A 7066-nucleotide genomic window follows, 5' to 3' on the forward strand; every position below is an offset into this window, starting at 1 on the left:
AACTAAACCAAGTACAAAAATCATATGATTGTCTCAATAGATGCAGAAAAAGTGACAAAATTCAATGTCCCTTCATGATAAAGACACTCTACAAGTTAAGTAAAGAAGAAAATTATCTCAACACAATAAAAGCCATATATGACAAACCAGTCACCAATATCATCCTGAATAGGAAAGAGCTAAAAATGTTTCCTCTAAGAACAGGAACAAGATAAGGATGCCCACTCTCATCACTCCTATTTAATATAGTATTGGAAGTACTAGCCAGAGCAATCAGGCAAGAGAAAGAAATAAGGGGTATCCAAATTGGAAAGGATGAAGTTAAACTAACCCTGTTTGCAAATGACATGATCTTATATATAGAAAAACCAAGAGACTCTACCAAAAACTCTTAGCACTGTTTAACAATTTCAGTAAAGTTGCAGGATACAAAACCAACACCCCAAAATCAATAGCATTTTTAAACTCCAATAACAAACTAGCAGAACAAGAAATCAAGAAAGCAACCCCATTTATGATAGTCATCAAAAAAATTGAAATACCTAGGAATCAATTTACCAAGGAGGTGAAAGATCTCAACAACAAAAATGACAAAACACTACTGAAAGAAATTAAAGAGGACAGGAAAAGGTGGAAAGACATACCATGCTCTTGATTGGAAGAATTAACATTGTGAAAATGTCCATACTACCCAAAGCAATATACAGATTGAATGCAGTCCTCATCAAAATACCAATGATGTTCTTCACAGAAATAGAAAAACAATCTTAACATTCACATGGAACAACAAAAGACCCCAAATAGCCAAAACAATGCTGAGCAAAAAAATAGAGTCAGAGGCATAACATTCAAATTATATTGCAAAGCTATTGTAACGAAAACATCATGATACTGGCACAAAAACAGACACTCAGACAATGGAACAGAACAGAAAACCTGGGAATCAACCTACATACTTAGAGCCAACTGATCTTTGACAAAAGCAACAAAAACATACATTGGGAAAAAGACAACCTCTTCAATAAATGGTGCTGGGAAAATTGGACATTCATATGCAAAAGAATGAAACTAGACTTTACCTCTCACCATATACCAAAATCAACTCAAAATGGATTAAAGACTTAAATATAAGACCCCAAACCATAAAATTACTAAAAGAAGATATAGAAGAAACACATCAGGAAGTAGAACTGGGCAAAGACCTTATGAAAAAGACCCCAAAAGCACAAGCAACAAAAGAAAAAACAAACGGGATTGTACCAAACTGAAAAGCTTCTGTACAGCAAAGGAAACAATCAGCAGAGTGAATAGACCACCTATAGTATGAGAAAATATTTGCAAACTATCCATCTGAAAAGGGATTAATATCCAGAATATATAGGAACTCTAACAACTTCACCGTAAAAAAACAAATAATCCAATTAAAAAATGGGCAAAGGAGCTGAATAGATATTTTTCAAAGGAAGACATACAAATGGCCAATGAATTCATGAAAAATGCTCACCATCACTAATAAGGGAAATGCAAATCAAAACCACATTGAGATATTATCTCACCCCGGTTAGACTGGCCATTATTAAAAAGGCCAAGAATTACAAATGCTGGCTAGGATGTGGGGAAAGGGGAACTATTCAACCCTGTTGGTGAGATTATAAATTAGCATAGGCATTATGGAAAACAGTACAGAGGTTTCTCAAACAACTACAGACTCAACTACCACATGATCCAGCAATCCCACTACTGGGTATATATGTAAAGGAATAGAAAACATGTCGAAGAGATATTTCCACTCCCATGTTCATTGCAGCTCTATTTACAATAGCCAAAATAAGAAACCAACTGTATTAATCTGTTTTTTGTTGCTTATAACAAAATACATGGAACCAGGTAATTTATAAGAAAATGAAATTTATTGCTTACAGTTTCAGAGGCTGGGAAGTCCAAAGTCTATATGGTGGTAGCGACAATGACCCAGGGGTCTCACATTGAAAGGTGGTGAAAGCAGAGACAGACTCTCCTCTTCTTTTAAAGCCCTCAGAACCACACCCCTGACCACCGTTTTTAATCCATTCCCTGCAGCATGGTCCTACAATCCAATCACCTCTTCCGAGTCTCCACCTTTCAATTACCATATTAGGATTTCCCACCCTCTTAGTCACAGTGGGGGCTAAGTTTCCAATACGTAAAACTTCAGGGGACACGATTCAAGCTTCAATGAGTTTGGGGAGGGACATAATTCAATCCACTGCACCAATGTAAATGTCCATCAACAGATGGCTAGATTAAGAAAAATATGGTATATATACACAGTGGAATATTACTCAGCCATAAAAATGAAATTCTGCCATTTGCAGCAACATGGATGAGCCTGGAGAAAATCATGTTAAGTGAAATAAGCCAGACACAGAAAGAGAAATACTGCATGTCGTCACTCGTAACTGGGTGCAAAGGAAGGAAGAAGGAAGAAAGGAAAGAAGGAAGAAAGAGAGAGAGAGAGAGAGAGAGAGAACCACAATAATACATTGAACTTTCAGAAGGAGAGAACAAACCTAAAAATGCTAGAGATGGGGAGAGGGGAGGGAGGAGGGTTGGGGAGGGATTGGTCAGGTAAGGGGCATAAAGATAATTATGATTTATAATAATGAATATGCTAATAAAAATAAAATAAATTTTAAAAAAAGAAATTTCTCCACTTCATCTAATTTGTAAAATTTATGGACATAAAGTTTCTTATAAAATGCCTTTATTAACTCTTTACTAACTTTAGGATCTGCAGTGATGTTCTCTTTTTTATTTCTGATATTGGTAATTTGTTTCTTTTCTCTTTTTTCTTAGTCAGCCTGCATAAGGACACCAAGTTTATTAATCTTCTAAAAAAAAAAGCTTTATGATTAATTGAACAAGATTGTATTAAAAGGGAGAAAGGGAGGGTTGGAAAAGGAAGATTACTCTGAAGAAGTGACAATGAAACTGAGACTTGAAAGAAACAGTGAGTATAAATGTCCTACACTGAATGGGAGACGGGTGAGTCTTTTTAATAATGGTCAGTCTAACTGGGGCGAGATGATATCTCAGTGTGGTTTTGATTTGCATTTCCCTGATTAGTGATGGTGAGCATTTTTTCATGTACCCGTTGGCCTTTTGTATGTTTTCCTTTGAAAAAATAAATAGTGTGAGTGGAGTGTGGAAAATAGAGTGGAGATTATTGCAATATGAGGTCTGGTAGGAAAACAGAGGCTATATAACATGAAGCCATGTAATCATGGTAAGCATTTACATGGGAATTTATACCACAACAAATGGAAGTTACTGAAGAGTATTACATAGCAAAGTAATATGATCAATTTGTTTTGAAAAGCTGAATCTGGCTGTAGTATGGGGAATGAATTGGGGCGGAGGAGTAAAAATGGAGAGAATGATTAGGTGACTATTACAGCAGTTCAAATGGGGGTGGGGACTTAGACTGGGAGGTTATGGAGAGATTAGAGGATTCAAATGATGATAAGTAATGATTGATTTAAAATTGATTGATCAATTGATTGATTTTTTTGATTGGTGATAATAAAGAAGACATTTATTTAGCACTTATTGTGTGCCAAGACCTAGACTAAGCATTTTATGTGGGTTAATACAAGATCATGCAACTAGTAAGAGAAGGAGTAGGGACTAAAGCCAGGAAGAGTCTGTGCTCTAAGCTGATGCTCTTTCTGCCTCTTGGATGATGGGACGAAAGAAAAGAAAGGAACCTAGAATGAATTCCTGGTTTCTGACTTAAACAGCTGAGTCCTATTTACTGAAACCGGAAACAGAGAAAAACCATGTGTTAGAGAAAGATGATTAGTTCAGCTTTAGAGTAAACCAAAATATACATTTTATCACAACCTTAGAAAGAAACCCAAATCTGCAAGAACAAATCGAGGAAGTGCTCATTTGGGTAGAAATAGTAAAGAATTTATGCATATACCCTGGAAATTATTGAAGCACATTTAGTTATATATAATATAAATATATATAATTAAATTATATATATCCAAGGGTAAACCAAATACACAAACAAAATGCTCCTTTGGAGTTCCACTTCAGGTAGCTTGTATAGGACTAACCCTTCCGTGGATAATAATTATGAAGACTGGACAAAATATTAAAAATTTTTTGAAGATGCTGGGGAGTGACCAGAAGAAGGCAGAAATTAGAGGGGGGTTGATCCTTGAAAGAAGGGAACCACGCTGAATGAAATACATACTTATTAGGCTTATCATCTGAGCATACTTCTCAGTCCACACTATAGGCAGTATCTAGAAATAAAGCAGAAAGGTAAAATCTTTTAGTAATGAAGCATCAGAAAAAAGTGAATGGTACTTCCAAAGCAGTTATAAAGGAGGAAAGAAATCCTAGAAAGAAGGAATAAGCAGAAATGAAAAGCTAAAAAATCTGCATATAAAGTCCCTTCAAATCCTGACAGAACTCTAAGTTGTATGCAGTTGCGACTCTAAGGACTTCAAAGGAAAAACTATCTGGAAGGCTGAAAAATGTGACCAGAATCTTCAGCTGCTGCCCAACACAGGAGAGACAGGGTTTGGACTCACATCCTTCTAAGTTAGAAGGCCTTGGTAAACATCTCAATCTTTCTATTGAAACCTCAGTAGGGCCATCATGCCTCAGAGTAAAAGGAATTCTCTCTAGGACTAAGGAAAATACTAAAATAGATCTACCCCCAAACAAGAAACCAGCTTCCAAATATTCAAGGTAAACTGCCAATAATTTAGCTGAATGCTAGACCATAAATTAACATCTTCAGAGAAACATAACAAATCCAAAATCCCAAAAACTCATCACCCAGAATATGCTGGAAAAATGTGACCTATAGTCAAGGGAAAATTCAAAAGAAATTTACCAACAAATGAAAAAAGAATTTATAATAGCTATGATTAATATGTTAAAGAGTGCATAGGTTATAAATAATGGGTGCAACTATGGGAAATTGCAGGAGTGAATTAGCAAGTTAAAGAAATAGAAATAATATAACTAAAAAATGCAATACCTAAATAAAATAATATTAAATGGGTTAATAACTGATTGAACAGAACAAAAGAATGCATCAACAAACTTAAAGAAAAAATAAAGCACTGAAAAACAAATTAGAAAAAGTTAAACATTGTATTAAAAGCCTATGGAAAAGTTTCAAGAAGTCTAACATATGTGATTAGAGCCGGAAAAGGAGACAAGAGAGAGAGAGATTAGGGCAGGGGAAAAAAAAAAGAAGAAGAAATAATGGCTAAAATTTTTTCCAAATTTTATTTATGAAAAATACAGAATAAAATCCAAAAAACTCAAGAAATCCCAAGCAGGATGAACCTCTAGCTTGAATGATTGAGAGAGGAAAAAAAGACATAGAATACCAATATTAACAATAAAAGAAAGATCCACCAGATGCTAAAAAGATAATATATGAATATTATAAATAAATTTATGCCAGCAAATTAAACAATCTGTATGAAATGAACTATTTCCTTCAAAGACAAAAAGAACCAAAACTGCTGCAAGAAAACTAGAAAATCTGAATAGCCCTAAAACAGAAATCAAATGTATGATTAAAAACTTTTAAACAGTACTAATACAGAAATCAAACTCATGATTAAAAACCTTTTTACAAAGAAAACCAGAGGCTTAAATGGCCTGACTGGTGAACTCTGCCAATGAGTTAAGGGAGATATAATACCAATCTTATATTCCTTCAGAAATGAGAGAAAGAGAGACCAGTTTTCAACTCATTTTATGAGGCCACCATAATCCTTGCATCAAAACCAGACAAGGACATTACCAGAAAACAAATTGTAGACCAACATTTCTCATAAAAATTGATGCAAAAATCTTTTTAAATATTAGTTAGTAAAATGTATTCAATAAAAATATTATATATATTTGATTTCATATATTATATTTACATATAATAGTGTGTGTGTATTTCAGTGGGGTTTAATTCAAGCATATGAGGTTGATTCCACAATCAAAAAACTCAATTAAATATCTCAATAGATATAGAAAAGCTAATGCAAATTTCAACATTTGTTCATAATTAAAGCTCTCAGCAAACTAGTATCAAAGAGAAATTTTCTTAATTTGATAAAGGAAAGGATAACTATGAAAAACCTACAGCTAACAATATACCTAATGATTAAAGACTGGATACTTCCCCCCAATTAAGATCAGAAAAAAGTAAGGTTGTTCACCCTCACTACCTCTATTTAACATCATACCAGAGGTCCTTGACAATGCAATAAGGTAAGAGAGAGAAATAAAATGCATAAACACTAGCATGGAAAAAGTAATTGTCCTTATTTGAAGGAAATACAATTGTGTACTAAAAATTCCTAAGTAATCCAAAATAATCTACTAAGCCTAGTAAAAAAAAATTAGTATATTTGCAGGATACAAGGACAGTACAATTTTTTTTTGTTTTGTTTATATACTAGAACAAACAAATAAAAAAAGAAATTTAAAAATACCACCTACATAGCATCAAAAAACATAAAACACCTAGGGATAAATTGAACACAAGCTGTCCAAGACATTTACCCTGAAAACTACCAAATAATTCTTAGAGAAATTATTTTTTTGTTGTGTTTTATTTTAACTTCTCAATATACATTGCAGTTGATTTTTGCAACCCTTTACCTGTTCCTCTTCCTCCCTCCCTCTCTCCCCTCCCCCCTACATCATATCTGTTCAATTGTCTTAACAAGTTCAAGGAACTGTTATGATTGTTGTGGCTTCTTCACCCCCCCCCCTTTATTTGATTGTGTGTTTATTTATTTATTTATTTATTTTTAGCTTCCACAAATAAGTGAGAACATGTGATATTTCTCTTTCTGTGCCTGACTTGTTTCATTTAATATAATTTTATCTAAGTCCATCCATGTTGCTGTGAATGGCAGTATTTCATTCTTTTTTATAGCAGAGTAGAATTCTATTGTGTAGATATACCACAGTTTCCTTATCCACTCATCTGATGATGGATATTTGGGCTGGTTCCAACTCTTGGCTATTGTAAATAGTGCTGCAATAA

The sequence above is a fragment of the Galeopterus variegatus genome, unplaced genomic scaffold, assembly GCF_000696425.1.
Source record: "Galeopterus variegatus unplaced genomic scaffold, G_variegatus-3.0.2 Scaffold189, whole genome shotgun sequence".
NCBI lineage: Eukaryota > Metazoa > Chordata > Mammalia > Dermoptera > Cynocephalidae > Galeopterus > Galeopterus variegatus.